Source organism: Haliotis cracherodii, unplaced genomic scaffold (assembly GCF_022045235.1).
Source record: "Haliotis cracherodii isolate W230 unplaced genomic scaffold, xgHalCrac1.p SCAF_11, whole genome shotgun sequence".
Taxonomy (NCBI): Eukaryota; Metazoa; Mollusca; class Gastropoda; order Lepetellida; family Haliotidae; genus Haliotis; species Haliotis cracherodii.
In genome coordinates this window covers 17,239,361-17,263,368 of record NW_027266266.1, presented here as the reverse complement: position 1 = coordinate 17,263,368, position 24,008 = coordinate 17,239,361, and the positions used below count along the sequence as shown (strand labels likewise).

At 40.4% G+C, this 24,008-nt stretch overlaps 2 protein-coding genes across 4 annotated transcripts in view; one reads left to right on the top strand and one right to left on the bottom strand.

The window, feature by feature from the left end:
- Nucleotides 1–24,008, bottom strand: part of LOC139455476 (protein MTO1 homolog, mitochondrial-like) — a 191,453-nt gene that overhangs the window by 26,012 nt on the left and 141,433 nt on the right. The window lies entirely within an intron of this gene.
- LOC139456273 (5-hydroxytryptamine receptor 4-like) overlaps nt 1–24,008 on the top strand; it is a 120,564-nt gene that overhangs the window by 4,970 nt on the left and 91,586 nt on the right. The window contains exon 1 of one of the 3 annotated variants that reach the window (XM_071237897.1): nt 18,430–18,515. The exons of the other annotated variants lie outside the window; for them this stretch is intronic. The gene's annotated coding sequence lies outside the window, so the exon portion shown is untranslated. Of the gene's footprint in view, nt 1–18,429; nt 18,516–24,008 lie in introns of those variants that run through there. 3 annotated transcript variants of the gene reach the window in all.

Below are 24,008 nucleotides of genomic sequence, written 5' to 3'. Positions count from 1 at the left end.
TACCTAATGGAGGTCTCTGAGTGGGAAAGATGGTAATTTACTCAGAGTAGGTCCCTGAGGGCAGATGGTAATTTACCTAATGAATTTCTCCGGAAGATGTTAATTTACTTGAAGATCCCTTAGATGGCAAGATGGTAATTTACTCGGAGATCTCTTAGATAGCAAGATGGTAATTTACCTAATGGAGGTCTCTGAGTGGAAAAGATGGTAATTTACTCGGAGGTCCCTTAGATGGCAAGATGGTAATTTACCTAATGGAGGTCTCTGAGGGGAAGATGTTAATTTACTCGGAGATCCCTTAGATGGCAAGATGGTAATTTACTCGGAGATCTCTTAGATGGCAAGATGGTAATTTACCTAATGAGGTCTCTGAGTGGGGAAGATGGTAATTTACCTAATGGAGGTCTCTGAGTGGGAAAGATGGTAATTTACTCAGAGTAGGTACCTGAGGGCAGATGGTAATTTACCTAATGAATTTCTCCGGAAGATGTTAATTTACTCGGAGATCTCTTAGATGACAAGATGGTAATTTACTCGTAGATCTCTTAGATGGCAAGATGGTAATTTACCTAATGGAGTTCTCTGAGTGGGGAAGATGGTAATTGACCTAATAGAGGTCTCTGAGTGGGAAAGATGGTTATTTACTCAGAGATCTCTTAGATGGGAAGATGGTAATTTACCTAATGGGGATCTCCAAGGGGAAGATGTTAATTTACTCGGAGATCTCTTAGATGACAAGAAGGTAATTTACTCGGAAGTCTCTTAGATGGGAAGATGGTAATTTACCTAATGGAGTTCTCTGAGTGGGGAAGATGGTAATTTACTCAGAGGTCTCTTAGATGGGAAGATGGTAATTTACCTAATGGAGGTCTCTGAGTGGGGAAGATGGTAATTTACTCAGAGGTCTCTTAGATGGGAAGATGGTAATTTACCTAATGGAGTTCTCTGAGTGGGAAAGATGGTAATTTACCTAATGAATTTCTCCGGAAGATGTTAATTTATACGGAGATCTCTTAGATGACAAGATGGTAATTTACTCGGAGATTTCTTAGATGGCAAGATGGTAATTTACCTAATGGAGGTCTCTGAGTGGGAAAGATGGTTATTTACTCAAAGTAGGTCCCTGAGGGCAGAGGGTAATTTACCTAATGGATGTCTCAAAGGGGAAGATGTTAATTAACTCGGAGATCTCTTAGATGACAAGATGGTAATTTACTTGGAGATCTCTTAGATGGCAAGATGGTAATTTACCTAATGGGGGTCTCCAAGGGGAAGATGTTAATTGACCTAATAGAGGTCTCTGAGTGGGAAAGATGGTTATTTACTCAGAGATCTCTTAGATGGGAAGATGGTAATTTACCTAATGGGGGTCTCCAAGGGGAAGATGTTAATTTACTCGGAGATCTCTTAGATGACAAGATGGTAATTTACTCGGAGATCTCTTACATGGCAAGATGGTAATTTACCTAATGGAGTTCTCTGAGTGGGGAAGATGGTAATTGACCTAATAGAGGTCTCTGAGTGGGAAAGATGGTTATTTACTCAGAGATCTCTTAGATGGGAAGATGGTAATTTACCTAATGGGGGTCTCCTAGGGGAAGATGTTAATTTACTCGGAGATCTCTTAGATGACAAGAAGGTAATTTACTCGGAAGTCTCTTAGATGGGAAGATGGTAATTTACCTAATGGAGTTCTCTGAGTTAGGAAGATGGTAATTTACTCAGAGGTCTCTTAGATGGGAAGATGGTAATTTACCTAATGGAGGTCTCTGAGTGGGGAAGATGGTAATTTACTCAGAGGTCTCTTAGATGGGAAGATGGTAATTTACCTAATGGAGGTCTCTGAGTGGGGAAGATTGAAATTTACAGAAAGGAAATATCTTAAATGAAAAGAAGGTAAATTTGTTTTATGGAAGTCATGTGGAGGACATCTCGAAATTTGATGCATCAGTGCCAAAAAGACATCTGATAAGATTCCCTCAATTACCATCTGTTCCAGTGTTTTTCTTCAGGTGAACAACTGACTTGCCTTTGCATGTGTTTATGACATGTGCCACTCATGGGGCAGGTAAAGCTCACCTTTTTGTGAACACTTGCTATCACTATTTGATATTCATTTATAAACGTGATATCGTGCAATGGACTCAGATGGGATTTGTCGCATTCTCTTAAAAGGAGGTCTCTGAGAAGAGAAGACAATAATTTACTTAAAGATCTCTCAGATGGAAATATGGTAATTTACTTAAAGGAGGTCCCCGAAAGATCATGAAGCTCATTATACTTAAAGCCAACAGATCTCAGCATTACATTTTCAGTGTTAATCAAAAGGCAATGGAGATTCAGCAGGAAGATTAAATGTATCTAGATGAATCAATGATCAACTTCTAAATTATTATTATTATTATTATCATTATTATTATTATTATTATTATTATTATTATTATTAATTCCTATTCTCTTTGGAGGTACTATCCATTTGGCAGAAAAAGGTAGAAATGAATGTATGAGTGAGTGAGTAAGAGTGAGTGAGTGAGTGAGTGAGTGAGTGAGTGAGTGAGTGAGCGAGCGAGCAAGAGGGAGTGGGAGAAAGGAACGAGCAGTGTTTATGCCGTTACAGCAATATGTCAGCAATACTCCAGCAATATCAGAAATGGGCTTCACAAATTATACCCATGTGACAAATAAAAACTTTTCGACAAGCTGAGCCTTATATAACTCCTCAACCACTAGCAACCCAGCATCCTTGAAAGGGTCGTTACTGTATCTCCCTCTAACCGGCATCCCCTTGAACATAGTGAAGGGTAAGTCTAGGGTCACAGGGACTGTAGACTTCCAAGCCATAGCTGACAGACATCTTCAACAACGCTGGGGTGCGCAGTGTCGTTACTCATGCACCTCTGTGCATTGACAGCTGTTTGCAAGCTGGTGAAGCACTTGCGCATTGCATGGTCGTTCACACATTCATTCACAAAACATTCCCCAAATTATTCACCTGGTATGTGGGCGTGATGGTGTGACCCTAATGCCTATACCAGGCTGTGCATGTGAGCTGTTAGTTTTGGAAATATTCATGCCTACAAAGTTAAATGTTGCGTATTATTAAAATTGGGATGTTTACTTTAGAAAACAAATATGTCCCATCTATTTTTATATCATGTATGGGGTTAATATCTGTACATGTGTGTGACACTGTACTATCTGTAAGTTAGTTGTTTAAGTTAACCTGAGTGAGTGAGTGAGTGAGTGAGTGAGTGAGTGAGTGAGTGAGTGAGTGAGTGAGTGAGTGTGTATAATTTTACGCCACTTTTAGCAATATTTGGGAACACCAGAAATGGGCCTCACACATTTTGCCAATTTGGAGATCGAACCTGGGTTTTCAACATGACAAGAGAATGCTTTAACCACAGGGCTACCCCATGGCCTTAGCACACCTGAACTGAACGTTCAAGTGAGCTAATATTATTAGTTGATCTGCCTGTTTATGAATTATAAATTTGCTTTTGTAAATATTTACATTTTTTACATCTGCTCTGGACCTGAAACTTGATGTGGAGGATCCCAGAAAAGATGTCTCCAACTCACAGCATTTTATCCGTTTAAAAACATGGTTGCCATGGCAGCCATTTTGGAACATTAAAATATGGACGCATCAACATATCATTTGATACTTAGTATAGGTTTGTTTATCAAAATAACATAATATGTCCACTGATATTAACATTCCCAGTATTTTTATCTGAGTTTCCACCCCCTGCCCTGCCCGCATTGTCATTCCGACATGAAACAATGAAAAGTGTTAGTATCTCAAATTTCCCCCTGTCTGTGTAAAATCATGCACCGATGTGATAAAAAAAATACTACTACCAGTGCACACTCATAAAAGACCAGGTCAGCTTGACCTTTTGTTTATAAAATGTTGATAAAAATTCATTTCCGAAGCAAAGCGACTTGATCTACATCATAAATAAATCTAAAAACTGGTACCAAGTGTTTAAATATTAAAATGTTATAAAATAATTTACACAATTAGTGAGAAATTTTTATTTTTTTATTTTTTGGTATATTTTATTTCCCCAGCCCGCTCTCTTGCTAGTTGATGTTGGAGATGAAAAACATATAAAAAGATATGGATAGTCTTATCTAGATATACTATATGTTCAACATTTCCTCTGAAACTGCTTGGATTATGAAGCAGAATTTGGTTTATATGGCCATAGGTAATTGTATCTCATAAAAGTTGTCTACAGAACTCTGTTGGCATTCACATTGAGTTTTCTGCATGTATGGTTATGAAGTATTCCTGTTTTGGTGGATGGGCACCTCTGTTACATGTTTTTGAATATTCAAGTTTACCCTTTTATTATGATCTTTATAATCTAATATTTTAAAGTTGTAGGTAAGTAGCGAATGATGGAAACATTGAAACATTTTCAGATTCAGCAAGGTTCAGGGCGTACAGTTTTGAACTATAGGGGTAAGATGTCAGTGTAACAGAAACCTAGGACGTAAGGAGTAAGATGTCAGTGTAACGGAAACCTATGATGCAAGGAGTAAGATGTCAATGTAACAGGAACCTATGATGTAAGGAGTAAGATGTCAGTGTAACGGAAACCTATGATGCAAGGAGTAAGATGTCAATGTAACAGGAACCTATGATGTAAGGAGTAAGATGTCAGTGTAACGGAAACCTATGATGCAAGGAGTAAGATGTTAGTGTAACGGAAACATATGATGCAAGGAGTAAGATGTCAATGTAACAGGAACCTATGAAGTAAGGAGTAAGATGTCAGTGTAACAGAAACCTATGATGCAAGGAGTAAGATGTCAGTGTAACAGAAACCTATGACGTAAGGAGTAAGATGTCAGTGTAACAGAAACCTAGGACGTAAGGAGTAAGATGTCAGTGTAACAGAAACCTAGGACGTAAGGAGTAAGATGTCAGTGTAACGGAAACCTAGGACATAAGGAGTAAGATGTCAGTGTAACGGAAACCTAGGACGTAAGGAGTAAGATGTCAGTGTAACGGAAACCTAGGACATAAGGAGTAAGATGTCAGTGTAACGGAAACCTATGACATAAGGAGTAAGATGTCAGTGTAACAGAAACCTATGACGTAAGGAGTAAGATGTCAGTGTAACAGAAACCTAGGACGTAAGGAGTAAGATGTCAGTGTAACGGAAACCTAGGACATAAGGAGTAAGATGTCAGTGTAACGGAAACCTAGGACGTAAGGAGTAAGATGTCAGTGTAACGGAAACCTAGGACATAAGGAGTAAGATGTCAGTGTAACGGAAACCTATGACATAAGGAGTAAGATGTCAGTGTAACAGAAACCTATGACGTAAGGAGTAAGATGTCAGTGTAACAGAAACCTAGGACGTAAGGAGTAAGATGTCAGTGTAACAGAAACCAATGATGTAAGGAGTAAGATGTCAGTGTAACAGAAACCAGTGATGTCAGGAGCAAGATGTCAATGTACAGAACATCCAATTCTTTCACATTATACCATAGTTGATCTGTCACGCCAACAGATGTTACAGAACACCCAATTCTTTCACATTTATACCATAGTTGATCTGTCATGCAAACAGACGTTACAGAACACCCCATTCTTTCACATTTATACCATAGTTGATCTGTCATGCCAACAGATGTTACAAGAACACCGATTTCTTTCACACTTATACCATAGTTGACCAACAGATGTTACAGAACACCCAATTCTTTCACATTTATACCATAGTTGATCTGTCAGCCAACAGATGTTACAGAACACCCAATTCTTTCACATTATACCATAGTTGAACTGTCATACCAACAGATGTCACAGAACATCCCATTCTTTCACATTTATACCATAGTTGATCTGTCAAGCCAACAGATGTTACAGAACACCCAATTCTTTCACATTATACCATAGTTGATCTGTCAGCCAACAGATGTTACAGAACACCCAGTTCTTTCATATTTATACCATAGTTGATCTGTCATGCCAACAGATGTTACAGAACATCTGATTCTTTCATATTATGATCACTATAGTTAATCTACAATGTCATGACAGATTGACTATAGTAATATGAAAGAATAGGATGTTCTTTGAACTGTCCCTGACAGATTATCTATACTAATATTTGTACATATTGACCATGATATTAATAATATATTGACCACTGAGAAAGATAAAAGAAAGTTATTTTATTGATACTTTCAAACCAAAATTAAATGGCCTCAAATAATTGAATTATTTTATACAATTATTGTACAATTTACTGCCACTACAATACTTATTTCTGCATTTCTGTATGTGTTGTATGCCTTTCCCACACAATGTGATGCGTCCTCTTGTGACGTCATAATGTTACATTGTGCTATGACGCCATACTATGTTAGAGTGACTGTGACATCAAAACAGCGTAACGCTCAACTGTACTCTTGAAAATCACATTTGTGTAAGTTGAGTAAATTATACAGTTCATCGTTGGACTTTTGTATTTTTCATATATATATACACACACACACACACACACACACATTTACCATCACAATCAGTATAAATAAATTATTCAAAAAGTTATACTTTAAACTTTTTGAACATTTATGTTTATAAACATCCATAAACAATAAATTATCACTAATCACGACAGATCAGTGTCTATAATGGAAGGGACTTGTTTCCCTCTCTATTCCTCCTACCTCCACTTTTTTTCTTTCCTACTTAACAGTTTGAAGAAATTAAAAAAATGTATTTGAAATTTAAATCGAAATTGAAACATTATATTTTTTCAACCTTCCAACCAGATTTTGGGGATAAAAAATTCCCAAATACCCCTAAAATATTAATATATTTGTTGAAACTATAAACTATGCTAAATGAAAATTTTTTTACCCCGCTTTTTGGAATATTCCAGCAATAGGCTTCACACATTGTACCCATGTCGGGAATAGAACCAGGATCTTTGGCATGGCGAGCGAACGCTTTAACCACTAGGCTACCCGACCGCCCCTGTCCATATAGGACTAAAATGCAAATATATATTTAATCACATCAAAATTGCACAACACTATGTTAATGATATAGGTTCCTGTAATACAAAAACATGTCAGACGAAACAGGTGGGATTAAATATAAGTTTCCCAAACACAACAATCATCATGACAAAAACACCAGTGCTATCTTTGAAAAAAAGAGTGAAGCACTGATAGCGTCATGTTATCAGACTGAATCAAGCTCAGAAGAAAAATCATGACAAGATGTTTTTCACCGACACTCAGCAATACAGAGAAATATATGGCGTGAAAGATGATTTCTGTCTGCAAGAATTCCATAGACATTCCCTGCCAAGATTTACTGTGCATTTAGAGTGATCTCCCTTGCATATTGCTGTTCCTGCAGAAAGTACATGTAGTCTGAGACTCTACGGGAGAATGGCACCATGCCAAATCTCTGAGACTGGCATCATTGTCATTTAGCTAACTCTGTAGGGGGGATTCCTCGCACTGCTGTGCCAGGGGCATTTTGGAACTTATTCAACTTCCCATCCAGCATAGGTGCAGTGCTGGTAAATACAGATGACAAAGGACCGGGGGTTCAAATGGAAGGAAGCTCTTGGCTTCAGCAGCTGCTGGGTAGTCACTATCTCGGGAACCTCTAAACCATTCAGGATTTTTGCTCGTTAAGTCTTTTCACCTCACAGTAACCTTGAATTTGAATGCAATTACACTGTCTGTGATGAGTTTAATGGGTAATTTAACACTCTCAAAACAGTTACCATGTGCAATTTTTATCACTGAAATCTTAGGATGTTAGTGGTAGGAGCTAGAATTCTCATGATGCCAAATGAGCTGTTGACAAGTTGGAGCACGCAGTATTGTTCAAGGGGTGTCTCTGATAAAAGTGTCTGAAGGCAAGACGGGATGATATACGGGATGATATACGGCGAGTTCCAACTTGTTAACCTTTTTCAGTCTCAAATACTTTATTTAAAGATTCCTTAAAATAGAAATAGCACCATGACAGAGAGAGCTTGGCTGAGCTGAGTGAGTTAATGAATGAGTGGAAGAGTGAGTGAGTGAGTGCATGAGTGGAAGGGTGAGTGAGTGAGTGCATGAGTGGAAGGGTGAGTGAGTGAGTGCATGAGTGGAAAGGTGAGTGAGTATTAGTGAGTGCATGAGTGGAAGGGTGAGTGAGTGAGTGCATGAGTGGAAGGGTGAGTGAGTGAGTGCATGAGTGGAAGGGTGAGTGAGTGAGTGCATGAGTGGAAGGGTGAGTGAGTGAGTGCATGAGTGGAAGGGTGAGTGAGTGAGTGCATGAGTGGAAGGGTGAGTGAGTGAGTGCATGAGTGGAAGGGTGAGTGAGTACTAGTGAGTGCATGAGTGGAAGGGTGAGTGAGTACTAGTGAGTGCATGAGTGGAAGGGTGAGTGGAAGAGTGAGTGAGTAAATTGTATGTTCAAAACAGTCTCAATTACTTTATTTAAAGACTCCTTAAAATAGAAATAGCACCATGGGACTCCTACAGAGAGAACTAGGCTGAGCTGAGTGAGTTAATAAATGAGTGGAAGAGTGAGTGAGTGAATGGAAGGGTGAGTGAGTGAGTGGAAGGATGAGTGAGTGAGTGGAAGAGTGAGTGTTGGAAGAGTGAGTGGAAGAGTGAGTGAGTGAGTGAGTGAGTGAGTGAGTGAGTTAGTTTAATGTTTATAACTGTTCAGAATGAGTTAAGACCATGTTTTTAAGTCAGTCTCTAAAACAAATGTTTATTTTCGAAAAATAATGCCCCTGGCTGTAACCCTCCAACCAACTAAATTCCCATCCTCTGGTCTATAATTGATTCATAATTAAGTGTCGCATATTCAGATTGTTTATTTAGGAACTAACTAAATAACAATTTTTCATTAGAGACAGAAAAAGTTATTTCTCACTGCCCCAAGACGCAACTATTTCCTCAGAATGGGGGACCTGAATGTTTCTCAAGACATCCAGCAAACAACTACCTTATTTGTAAAACTATTTCTATCCAGTATTTTCTGAAACAGCCAATAAGAAAACAAAGGGGGCAGTATAATAGCACTCCCACATCTCATTGGATAACAGAGGGGAAATACCTGGTAGTAAAAAACCCAGCTCAACACCTGATTGGATAACAGAGGGGAAACACCTGGTATAAAAATGCAGCTCAACATTTCATTTGATAACAGAGGGGAAATACCAGATATAAAAGAAACATCTCCACACCCCATTGGATAACAGAGGGGAAATACCTTGTATAAAAATTCCCAGCTCAACATCCCAATGGATAACAGAGGGGAAATATCTGGTAAAAAAAAAGCAGCTCAGCACCCCATTGGATAACAGTGGGTAAATATCAGATGCCAAAAATTGGATAGTAAAAGGGAAATGCCTGATGCTTAAAAAACCCATCTCAACATCCCATTGGATAACATGGGATGGGCGTTATATCTGGGAGGAAACACCACCAAAAAAAACACATTTATAACAGAGGATATACCTTCTTGTGAAAAACACCTCCACAGACTATTGGGTGGCAGAGGGAACAGGAAAGATCACTAAACAATAGCATGATTATCTGCCCATTTTTCATTCCGCCTGCTGTAAAACTCAGTGTGAATTCTGAGCTGCCATGAGATCAACATGGTAATTCTATCAAATTAGCAGGATATTTGGGAATAAGGTTATATGGGGAGGAACGTTATATGGAGAGTGTCGTGGGAGGGAAATATATGAGAAATGGATTGGCTCCCTTCTGTAGCATGTTGACCAGATTCCTAAAATTCCACAGTAATATTTTTTGTGCATCATGTTTACCTGGAATGTATATTCTGTGGGGATGGACGGCCATGGTACTGGTGTACTGGGGAATTTGTCTTAACATGCTTACGGTATATAATGTTCTGAATATTCTATTGGTGGTGTTGGTGTCAATATCTGAATGTATCAGTTGTAGTGTCGAACATCCACGGACAAGCTAGGTAGTCATTATTACACACAAACTCTCAATATATGCAGGTGTTATAAAACATAAAGGTTACAGTTAGCCATATGTGTACATAGGTATTAAAGAGGATTCTGTTACCCACAAGTGTAAATGTACATAGGGGATTCTGTTAACCACAAGTGTACATAGGTATTAAAGAGGATTCTGTTACCCACAAGTGTACATAGGTATTAAAGAGGATTCTGTTACCCACAAGTGTACATAGGTATTAAAGAGGATTTTGTTACCCACATGTGTACATAGGTATTAAAAAGGATTCTGTTACCCACAAGTGTACATAGGTATTAAAGAGGATTCTGTTACCCACAAGTGTACATAGGTATTAAAGAGGATTCTGTTACCCACAAGTGTACATAGGTATTAAAGAGGATTCTGTTACCCACAAGTGTACATAGGTATTAAGGAGGATTCTGTTACCCACAAGTGTACATAGGTATTAAGGAGGATTCTGTTACCCACAAGTGTACATAGGTATTAAAGAGGATTCTGTTACCCACAAGTGTACATAGGTATTAAGGAGGATTCTGTTACCCACATGTGTACATAGGTATTAAAGAGGATTCTGTTACCCACAAGTGTACATAGGTATTAAAGAGGATTCTGTTACCCACATGTGTACAGAGGTATTAAAGAGGATTCTGTTACCCACAAGTGTACATAGGTATTAAAGAGGATTCTGTTACCCACATGTGTACATAGGTATTAAAGAGGATTCTGTTACCCACAAGTGTACATAGGTATTAAAGAGGATTCTGTTACCCACATGTGTACAGAGGTATTAAAGAGGATTTGTTACCCACATGTGCAGGCAGATATCATAAAGGGTTCCATTACCCACAAGTGTACAGAGCTAATAAAAAAAAGGATTCTGTTACCCACATGTCTACGTATGTATCAAAAAAGGATTGCTTTGAATGTTGTGTAATCTCTGGCTGACAATGGATAAATCCAAGGCTCATTCATGGTTACAAATTGCTCAACAAATCAGCTGACTCGGCTTCAAAACAACGTAAATTATCCCAAGAGATGAAGAACCTTCTGAGTTTCTGATCAGGAGTCTGCAGCCTTGGTACCTTTGTCATGCCCTTTTTCATTCCTTAGAATGTTTTCAACTCTCTCATGAGAGACGCCTACTGTATTGTCTATAATGTGAGGTGAGGTGAGTCGTCGATCATCCATGATCATGAATTGTTTGATAGGCATTCCTTAGAAGCTGACAGATGACAAAGTAGCACAATTTATGGATAACAACTTCTTGTATTACTGTAAAGGCGACATTTCGGTAGAGATCCTTATACCATTGTCAAGCGAGGCTGTCTTGTCAGTCAAGCTTGTTAACGGTATAAGGATCTGTACCGAAACATCTTTGATGCCTGTATAACTATGCTGCCTGGTTGTGTATTTGGTTCAAATGCAACCTGCAAGAATGGAGTGAGTGAGAGAGTTGGGTTTAACGCCGCTTTTAACAGTATTCCAGTTACAACATGGCGTGTCAGCTTAATGTGGGAGGAAAGCCCAAAGTGATGCAGGTCTCAGACGTTTACCACTTCGGTGAAATCCACGAGCATGGGTATGGTGCTGACAAACCTAAAACATAATCAGGGCGAACCGGGATTCGAACCCACAATCATAGGTTTCTGGCGTGCCCAAGGGACGCAACTCTGCACAGCGAATCGCGGCGCCTTAGACGACTGAGACACCCGTGCCCCCTGTAAGAATGGAAAGTATTGTACTTTATAATGCAAACTGTCATAGCTAGGCTGGTCATTGTATCCCAATTGTGTAGGTAAATGTCATGATCACTGGATTGTCTTGTCCGAACTCGTTTCTTAACAGACCACCATCATATAGCTGAGTCAGGCATTAAACAATACACAAACAAACAAACAAACAAACAAACATACAAACAAACAAACAAACAAACAAACAAACAAAGTGTAGTGATTGGTGCTTCCACACTCGTAGATTGGGTTACATCGGATTGGCCACCCGATGTTACTCGTATGTTTCCGGGTGTGATCGAGGCATGTGATCAACTTACCCGCCAAATCTGACAGGTGACAATCGACAGATTGAGACGAGACAGCAGACTGAACAGACGAAACCGACTGAAGCTTACGATCTCCATCTCCCCATCATTAAACTTACGCTGTAAGGTAAGCACCTTTTCCCTATCACTAGGCTTTCACAACAAAAGGACAGGCATCATGAAGACAGTATGTTATCCATATGAGTAGACAGATAGGCTTCAAGAAGAACACTCTGTTATCCGTTTGGCAGAAAGGCATCATGAAGACTCTGTTACCCATATGAGCTGACAGATAGGCTTCATGAAAACTCTGTTACCCATATGAAAGACAGGCATCATGAAGATTCTGTTATATGGCAGATAGGCTTCATGAAGACTCTGTTACCCACATGAGCTGACAGACTGGCTTCATGAAGACAATTTTACCCACATGGGCTGACAGATAGGCTTCATGAAGATAATGTTGCCCATATGACAGACAGGCATCATGAAGACTCTGTTACCCATATGACAGATAGGCTTCATGAAGACTCTGTTACCCATATGACAGACAGGCTTCATGAAGACTCTGTTACCAATATGACAGACAGGCATTATGGAGACTCTGTTATCCATATGACAGACAGGCATTATGAAGACTCTATTATCCACATGACAGACAGGCATCATGAAGGCTCTGTTATCCATATGACAGACAGGCATCATGAAGACTCTGTTATCAATATGACAGACAGGCATCATGAAGACTCTGTTATCCATATGACAGACAGGCATCATGAAGACTCTGTTATCCATATGACAGACAGGCATCATGAAGGCTCTGTTATCCATATGACAGACAGGCATCATGAAGACTCTGTTATCAATATGACAGACAGGCATCATGAAGGCTCTGTTATCCATATGACAGATAGGCATCATGAAGACTCTGTTATCAATATGACAGACAGGCATCATGAAGGCTCTGTTATCCATATGACAGATAGGCATCATGAAGACTCTGTTATCCATATGACAGACAGGATCATGAAGACTCTGTTACCCATATGGCAGATAGGCTTCATGAAGACAATTTTACCCACATGGGCTGACAGATAGGCTTCATGAAGATAATGTTGCCCATATGACAGACAGGCATCATGAAGACTCTGTTACCCATATGACAGATAGGCTTCATGAAGACTCTGTTACCCATATGACAGATAGGCTTCATGAAGACTCTGTTACCCATATGACAGACAGACATCATGAAGACTCTGTTATCAATATGACAGACAGGCATCATGAAGGCTATGTTACCCATATGACAGACAGGCATCATGAAGACTCTGTTATCCATATGACAGACAGGCATCATGAAGACTCTGTTACCCATATGACAGACAGGCATCATGAAGACTCTGTTATCCATATGACAGACAGGCATCATGAAGACTCTGTTACCCATATGACAGACAGGCATCATGAAGACTCTGTTATCCATATGACAGATAGGCATCAGGAATACTCTGTTACCCATATCCCAGATAGGCATCATGAAGGCTCTGTTACCCATATGAAGATAAGCATCATGAAGACAACGTTACCCATATGGCAGATAGGCTTCATGAAGACTCTCTTACCCATATGAGCTTACATATTCTATTATGTTGCCTATCTGAATACATGAACAATGCCAGGCAGTATTTCTGTATACATGAACAATGCCAGGCAGTATTTCTGTATACATGAACACCGCCAGGCAGTATTTCTGTATACATGAACACTGCCAGGCTGTATATCGGTATACATGAACAATGCCAGGCAGTATATCAGTATACATGAACACCGCCAAGCAGTATATCAGTATACATGAACATTGCCGGGCAGTATATCGGTATACATGAACACCACCAGGCAGTATATCAGTATACATGAACATCGCCAGGCAGTATATCAGTATACATGAACACCGCCATGCAGTATATCAGTATACATGAACATTGCCGGGCAGTATATCGGTATACATGAACACCACCAGGCAGTATATCAGTATACATGAACATCGCCAGGCAGTATATCAGTATACATGAACACCGCCATGCAGTATATCGGTATACATGAACATCGCCAGGCAGTATATCAGTATACATGAACACCACCAGGCAGTATTTCTGTATACATGAACACCGCCAGGCAGTATATCGGTATACATGAACACCACCAGGCAGTATATCGGTATACATGAACACCACCAGGCAGTATATCGGTATACATGAACATTGCCAGGCAGTATATCAGTATACATGAACACCGCCACGCAGTATATCCAGCATATCATGCAATAATCTTCACTTAAAGACAGTTGATTAACAACCACCTGGCTTCTCCTGAATCCTAACAAGCATCGTATCACTCATACATTATCCCACGGCAGGAGACAGCAATGAGTTCCAGATATCTTCTGAAATGAATCACGAGCTGTTGTGTGCAACATGCTAGAGAAGTCTTCCTCTGTCACAGAGCTAAATATGATAAATGATAAGTGAATGAGTGAGTGATGTTTTGTGCTGTATCAGCAATGTTGCAGCTATTCACAGCGAGATAAATGATAAGTGTTGTTGCTCTAGTTATTAAAATTGACAGTTCCAGGCAAGTTTGTGAGTGCATACCCTCAGAGCATTTTTTGTAGGCGGAATTAGGTAGGTCTTAAATATGGCAGATTGGCAGATTTTTGGCAGGATTTTGAAATGTCATATGACAGCATGACCAAGAGTGTGAGAGTGTATGAGTGAGAATGGTTTTAAGCTACTTTTAGCAATATAATATTCCAGCAATATCACGGCGAGGGACACCAAATATGGGCTTCACACATAGCGCCCATTTTGGGAATTGAGCCCAGGTCTTCATCATGACATGCGAACACTTTAACCACGAGGCTACCGGCCATCCGCATGCCTAAGATGACATCTTATAAACATATGAAACAATTCCCACTTTGGGATACTGCTGATTGGATGTCATGAAAGGGATGCTGCCTGTTTTGACACGGCAATGTTTTTGTGTGCCCCATTTTAAAATGTTAGGAGAAAGCGAGTGGGTTTGTGGGTGGGTGCATTTGGTTTGGTTTGGTTTGAGTGAGTGAGTGAGTGAGTGAGTGAGTGAGTGAGTGAGTGAGTGAGTGAGTGAGTGAGTGAGTGAGTGAGTGAGTGGGTGAGTGGGTGGGTGGGTGGGTGGGTGGGTGGGTGGGTGGGTGAGTGAGTGAGTGAGTGAGTGAGTGAGTGAGTGAGTGATGTTTTATACCGCTTGAAGCAATAGCACACTGTACACATGAGAAGAATCAAACCCAGGCCTTAGTTGTGATGAGCAAACATTATAACCACTGGACTACCCCGCCCCTGACAGTCTTAGCAATAAACTTCAGATTGTTTTATTTTTAAAAAAATTATCTGCCTCATTATTGTTTGTTTATGGAATGGCCATTAAGTAAAATCAAAGGATGGAAATATCCACGAATTGGAATATCCGCCTTGAGTCCTACCATAGGTGAGGTGAGGTGAAATAGGGTTTAACGTCGCGTCCAAGATTATTGTACTTATATAGCAACGTGCATGTACGTGTGTGTGTTTGTGTGGCTGCTTGTACTTGTCCGGACTGATGCCGATTTATAGTGCTAGCTCACTGAAATACCATGCCGCAGTTTAACATGAATACCCCACTCAGACACAGTATACTGACTCCGAGCCGACCAGTCCTTGTTTTAGCCCCTTAATGCCGAGCGCCAGACAGGGTAACAACAAGTACCATCTTTTAACGTCTTTTGGTATGACGCGGCCGGGGATCGAACCCCGGACCTTCCGCTCTCCGGGCGGACGCTCTACCATTAGACCACGGAGGCGGTCTCCTACCATAGCCTCACATGTATGATACATATGCTTTAACACAAAGCAGTCCTTGGACTACATTTGTTGACAAACATAACAATGTAAAGTGTACAGATGTTAAAATCAATAAGAGTATTGTTTCAATGCTGTATATTTTAGTTTATAGTATACCTTTTTGAGATCAATATGTTCAATTATCTCCAAGAAAAACAGATGCATAGAATACATTATGTGATATATCTATAACCCAAACATATATGTCAACAGATCAAATTAGGTCACTTTCTGAAATTTAAAACGTTCAGAGGCGGATCCAAAATATTGAAAAAAGTGCTGTGCACATTACATCTAAGCCACAAAGTGACTAGGCTGGGGTTAAAGTTATATAACATTATGGCTGGGAGGGGTAACTCGGGTACTAGGGTCGGGTGGGTCCTGAGTAGGACCCGGGTACCCACAGGACTACCCGGACCCGTGGTTAGACTCATGATATATTGTTTAATGACAAAAACTCACTATAGCTCAGTGGTTACACTACAAGTTGCTAATGTTCGCATTTCTTTCTGACGATGCACACATTCTTTTTGGCTTGTATATGCTTGAGTAAAGATAAAGCTTCAGTAAACTTCAGTGTACACATGATCTGATCGTTTGATACATGTATCTGAATAATTTTGGCCAGGGCTGCGGTAAAACAATTCCCAATCAGATATTTTGTTCCCAACTCTTGAGACCTGCAGTGGGTACTCCATCTTCCTGAGGCAAGAGAGTTAACTGGCTATAAAAGTCCAGTTTCCACCCTTGCCGAACTAGGCTGGTATGCTGGAGTTGGCTGGACTAACGAGTCTATGCATAGTCCAATCAAAAGCGTGCACCGAAATCGAAATCCGGTTCGTAAACTGTCATGCAGATTTCGGTTGATTGCAGGATTTGCAAAGCATGTGCACCGCCAACTCGTCAGCAGATATTTTCCAAATCTTTTCATATTTTTAATCAAGGTGCACACGTGATTTGATGCATTTCATGATGTAAGACACCTTTTATCACAATACAGATCTTGATTATCGATCAGATCATCCTGACTGGGCGCCACCATTTTGTGTGAAGCAAACACAAGTGATACGAGAGGTGGCATCTGATTGGTCCATAGGAGAGGCTTAGAAAGGACATAACTGGTAATAGCCACTGGTGGCGCTACCATCGAGCTCAGTAATTCCAGCCTAGTTCGGCAAGGGTGGAAACTGGACTTTTAAAGTCAGTTGACTCTCTTGCCTCGGGAAGATGCGGGTACCCAGGTAGGGTAATAGGGGGTCTGGTACCTGGGTAGTAAATTTGGACTCGTCCCTGCCCTACTTAACATGTAAGGTGTCTCAAAAAAGGGGGTGCATCCCCACTCTGGATCCACCAGTGATGCTGAAGCAATTTATAAACTAAAATATAAACATAACGAAACACCAAAAACTCTCTTCATAGCTTCTAGTCTCAATATGAAACTTAGAAACCAGACCAAAACATAAAGAGGTGAAGTGAAAAGGGGTTTAACATCGTCTCCAAGATTACTTCAATTATAAGTGACGTGCATGCACGTGTGTATGTGTGTGTGTGTGTGTGTGTGTGTGTGTGTGTGTGTGTGTGTGTGTGTGTGTGTGTGTGTGTGTGTGTGTGTATGTGTGTGTGGATGCTTGTACTAGTCCGGACTGATGCCGATATATAGTGCTAGCACACTGAGATAACATGCTGCAGTTTAAAAACATGAATACCCCACTCAGACAAAGTATACTGACTCCGAGCCGACCAGTCCTTGTTTTAGCCCCTTAATGCCCAGCGATTATATAAGACAGGGTAACAATAAGTACCATCTTTTAACTTCCTTTGGTATGACGCAACTGGGGATCAACCCGGGCCATCCACTCTCCAGGTGGACGCTCTACCACTAGACCATGGAGGCAGTCCAAAACATAAAGAAAAATGATAAAGATTTAAAAACAAAACACTTTTAAAAACATCAATCTGAACATAATACAACCACATGATGCCATGAAAAATTCAAACACCGGAGTAGGGCATATGCAATACCTCCCTACAGCATCAATGATAATACCCGTTATTAATTTCTTGTTACAAAATGACTTAAACATGACAAAAAGAAGCACATAAACAACCCCACAACAGAGATGTCAGTTACAACTGCTACATATCACATCCTTCATCTAACAGCTGTCTCCCGCTACAAGCGCTCGTCAATATCTCGGATTGACTTCCAGTAACAGCACGACTGCATGGCCAGTGGTTTTAGCATCAGCTGACACAGAGCTGCACTATGCATTGTTATAAGCACAATAGTCGCCAAACAGTCGAGCCAATCTATTGCAAGCTTGCTGCCAAACAGAGGGATAACATTCGTAACATATCAGTAGCACATATCCACAATGCCTATATCACATGTGGAATAATCAGTTAGCTGCTGCAGCTATAGCAGTCGCGTCATGTTTGTTGTTGATTTCGGATTCCTTTGAAATTGACGTTATAAAATTGACATAAAACTTTGTGAGGTTGTACATTTCACTTGGGATAATTTGTCATTGGATTTTACACACGGTTTCCCTAAGGTAAGTGATTAACTTCAAAATATGGTCGAGTATATTTTATGACTTTGTATTTACCTTACAATTGTTGCACATTCAAGGTGTTTTACAGCCTTAAAAAACTGTATTGCATATCACAATCTATGAGTCTGAGACAGTATTGGAGATGTAATCTCTTTGACAATTCTCAGGACGTAGATGTATACAGTGAATAATATTTTGTAATAAAGAGTTAAAGTCTTTCTTGACAGTTTTTAACACAAACGTGAGTTAGAATATGTCAGTGTGTGCATTGATGCACTGGCAGGGATGTCTGTTATATACTGGGGATGTATTGGAGGAGCGGAGACTGGCGATTTATGATGTTATTTTGACAGCTTCTGTTACCGTGTTTTTAAGTCTAACTTTAACCTGTTTGTACCATATCAAAGAGAGTTGAGAGCAGTGCTATTTGAACAATAGGCAAGCAGTTTATGCATTGTATATTAGGTCTTAATAAACTAATAACTACAGTTTCAAGCACCAGCTCACATGGTATTGTTCCAAACTATTTACAAGCTCCTTTGAAGATGCAGGTTAGAATTGATCTTCAGCAACCAATGCTTTTGTAGTAAGAGGCGACTATTAGTGAGGGGATCGGGTGGTCAGGCTTACTGACTTGGTTGATACATGTCATCCTATCCCAACTGTGTAGATCAATGCTCATAATGTCAACCACTGGATTGATCGTCCAGGCTTAATTTTTTGAGACCACTGTTATGAAGCTGGAATATTGCTGAGTGCAGTGATATACAACAAACAAATAAACAAACAAACAAACAAACTTTCTTAAAGAAATTCAAAGGTTCACCATATACACACAAGTCCATGTAACCAAAGATTCATGAATCACATCTGTTGTCAGCATGCGAACACAGCTGCCTGGAACAATTTGCTAACAAATTAAATATGAAAAAAAATCTGCACATTTTTAAGTGTGAATGAAAATCAAATAATCAATTTACCAGCTCTGTGGTATTATCAGGTATCTAGCGACCTCTGGTTTAAGCAGGGCCAACAACTTGGCCCTTGAAATCAACTCCACTGGTTTTATTTCATTTTGCAACAAATCCTATCCAAGTACACAGTACCAATAGGAGTTGAATTAGGAAACAAACATTATGTGTTTTCAGAGTTGCTGGTTTTTTAGCATTTAGCCTTGGAATGTTAATATTTGTTACCTCTGGGTAACACTGAAATTTCCAAACAATGAATGTTAAAAAAACCTTGCAAATCTGAAAAAAACATTTTGTTTATCAACCTTGTAAAATACAAAAGCGATTGGTCATTTTCTGAGGTACTTTCTGTCTACATGAACAGTTGTGAGACAGATATGACATCACTCTGGAATGTGATGACATCATGATGATGTCACATGCCTTTGTTATAAGTGAATTCGCCTGATTAGCAGAATGTGTAAAAAAAACCAACTAAAGCGAAGTTGTTCCGATAAATATTGATCAACCTTAATATTTAATTACTGTATCCATTTTGCCAAGCTGAATGTCACGTTTTTAAAATTTGGGATTGAGAATTAAAAATATCCTAATAAAAAATACATTCATGTGCAGTCAATAGTCCTGGAGGCTTTGAATACCCTTTAATCTCATTTTTCAACCAATCTGCACATTCCCATTCATTTTACAATTATTCCTAATCTATTCTGAGGAGAAAACTCAGGCTAGAAATTACCACAGGGGAAGGGAACATAGATCCACAAACAGGCAAATATCTAGAGCCAAGGCCCTGCAAAGATCTGGGTTCGATTTGGTCAGCAGCAGCCCATGATTGTGTTGAGAGGCAACTAAAGGGATTGGGTGGTCACGTCATGCATGTCATCATATCCCAGTTGCGTAGATCGATGCTCATATTGTCATTCACTGGTTTGTTTGGTTGAGACGTGATTATTTACAGATCATAGCTGGAATATTGCCGAGTACAGCATTAAAGAAATAAGAAACAAGCAAATCTAGAGCCAGGATGCAATATGTGACCAAAGGTGAAAGGTCAAATTCAAGAATGTTCTTATATGGGATAACCAGTAGATGTGATTCTAAGGTAAAAGTGAAGAACAAACTACATAGTTCTGAGTGAAACAAGACAGACAAGGCATGACAAGATGACGGCATGACATGGTGACGGTATGACACGGTGACGGCTTGACACAGTGATGGCTTGACACAGGAAGAGATTGACATGGTGATGGGACGACAGAGTGACGACACGACATGGTGACGGCATGACACAGTGATGGCATGACATAGTGACGGCATGACACAGTGACGGCTTGACACAGTGATGGCTTGACACGGGAAGAGATTGACATGGTGATGGGACGACAGAGTGATGGCATAACATGGTGACGGCATGACACAGTGATGGCATGACATAGTGACGGCATGACACAGTGACGGCTTGACACAGTGATGGCTTGACATGGGGACAGCATGACATGGTGATGGGACGACACAGTCATGGCACGACATGGTGACGGCATGACACAGTGATGGCATGACATAGTGACGGCATGACACAGTGATGGCATGACATGGTGATGGCATGACATAGTGACGGCATGACACAGTGATGGCATGACATGGTGATGGCATGACATAGTGATGGCATGACACTGTGACGGCACAACATGGTGATGGCATGACACAGTGATGGCATGACATAGTGACGGCATGACACAGTGATGACATGACATGGTGAGGGCATGATATGGTGACGGCATGACACAGTGAGGGCATGTCATGGTGGCGGCATGAAACGGTGACAACATGATACATTGAAGGCATGACATGGTGATGGCATGACACGGCGATGGCATGACTTGGTGGCGGCATGACACGGTGACGACATGATACATTGAAGGCATGACATGGTGACGGCATGACACAGTGACGACATGATACAGTGATGGAATGACACGATGATGGCATGACACGGTAACAACATGACACAGTGATGGCTTGACACGGGGACAGCATTACATGGTGATGGCACGACAGAGTGACGGGACGACATAGTGACAGCATGACACAGTGATGGCATGACATAGTGCCGGCATGACACAGTGATGGCATGACATGGTGAGGGCATGACACGGTAACGACATGACACGGTGACAAGTGTTCTGATGTAAGTGAAACAAAAGATAAAGAAACAGAATAGAGAGATAAAGCGATGTGATGAGAGCTTGTGAGGCAATCACATGCTATCTTTGTTGTTCCATTGCTGCCGCCGCCATTAGAACATAGCGACAGTGTTGCGTGTGTTTCGGCCAGTCAGTCAGTCAGTTTTTTCTATGAGCAATTTAGATATGTGCAAGTAAGAAATACCACACTCTTCATCATTAGATTTTTTAAAATACTTAATACTCCCACCAGAGCAGTTACCGGTTTGTGGTCATATTAATTCTAACTGATTAATTGCACAATTAGTTCTATATATAATTCTCATGTTTTAGAGATAAAAAACATCCATCCAGTCATACTCATCCCCTTCTCAGCTCTATCAGCCTATACTCATCCCCTTTTTAGCTCTATCAGCCTATACTCATCCCCTTCTCAGCTCTAACAGCCTATACTCATTCCCTTCTCAGCTCTATCAGCCTGTATTCATCCCCTTCTCAGCTCTAGCAGCCTATACTCATCCCCTTCTCAGCTCTAACAGCCTATACTCATCCCCTTCTCAGCTCTAACAGCCTATACTCATTCCCTTCTCAGCTCTATCAGCCTATACTCATTTCCTTCTCATCTCTAGCAGCCTATACTCATTTCCTTCTCATCTCTATAGGCCTGTACTCATTCCCTTCTCAGCTCTATCAGCCTATACTCATTCCCTTCTCAGCTCCGTCAGCCTATACTCATTTCCTTCTCAGCTCTGTCAGCCTATACTCATCCCCTTCTCAGCTCTATCAGCCTATACTCATCGCCTTCTCAGCTCCATCAGCCTATACTTATCCCCTTCTCACCTCTACCAGCCTATACTCATCCCCTTCTCAGCTCTATCAGCCTATACTCACCCCTTCACAGCTCTCTTAGCCTATTCTCATCCCATTCTCAGTTCTAATAGCCTATACTCACCCCATCTCAGCTCTAATAGCCTATACTCATCCCATTCTCAGCTCTAGCAACCTATACTTGTCCCATTCTCAGCTCTAATAGCCTGTAGTCATCCCATTCTCAGCTCTAATAGCCTATACTCATCCCATTCTCAGCTCTAGCAACCTATACTTGTCCCATTCTCAGCTCTAATAGCCTATAGTCATCCCATTCTCAGCTCTAATAGCCTATACTCATCCCATTCTCTGTGAGCTCTAGGAATTAAAAGAGCTGAGGATTCCTTTTAGAATTACATTCATACATACCATTACTTCAGGAGACAACATATCAGCCTAAAATAACATTAGAAAAGATTGAAATGGTGATCCTCAAACAAAGCTAGGTGTCGGCTGGGTCGAGGGCACATCATACCAGAATGGAAAGACACTACAGTGGATAATTGAGCATAAGTACAGAGGTATGTAAGAAGCAAGTCCTATCTCCCTGCTGAGGTGCAGACTCCCCATGATTCTGTGTCCGTAGCAGTATCAGATGACACAGAGAGAGGTTACCTGTCGCATCAGCTCAGTCAGCCATCTTGTTTCCACCAGACAGATTGGCAAGATAACATTAGACCTGTCAATCCTATTTGCCACTCAAGACTCGAAGCTTACAAAAAAGGACAAATAAATATTCTAATTAGCCCTTTCCATGTTGACTTCATCGATTCTTTACGTATTTTCAAATGTTTTTAAAGCATTTGTACAAATTCCTCATGTCTTAATTTTAATGGCTTTTTAAACATTTCTTGGCGCAAAATATTTTGTAAATAATGAATCAAGAAGATGAAGACATGAGATATACAACTTCAGACACAGAGCGAATCATACTGAAACAAGTTCAATATGAACTACAGCAATACCTTTGGAATTATTTGTTTTCTGATTTTTAACCCCCAAATACCTGAAGGCAGGGGGATGTTTTTCAGGTGTGAAGAGTAGGAATGGGGTTTAACAAAGCATTCAAGACTATTGCTCTCATATATCGACGTGCATGCATGAGTGTGTGTGTGTGTGTGTGGCTGTTTGTACTAGTCTGGGCAAACGCCAGTTTTATATCACTAGCCCACTGAGATACCTGGTAAATGCCTCATTTTAACATGGATACCCTGCTCAGACACAGTATTCTAACTCCAAGCCATCGGGTCTCTGTTTATCCCCTTCATGCTGAGCGCAAGGCAGGATAACAACAAGTACCATCTTTAAAAGTACTTAGGTATGACGCGGCCTTGGATCGAACCTCCGACCTTCTGCTCTCAAGGCTCTGTCCACTGGAGCATGGAGGCGATGGCTGTTTTTTAATCCTAGATTAAATGTATTACATGTCAGTTCATCTGATGGAATTTTCTGGTGCAATGCATTGTGTCGTC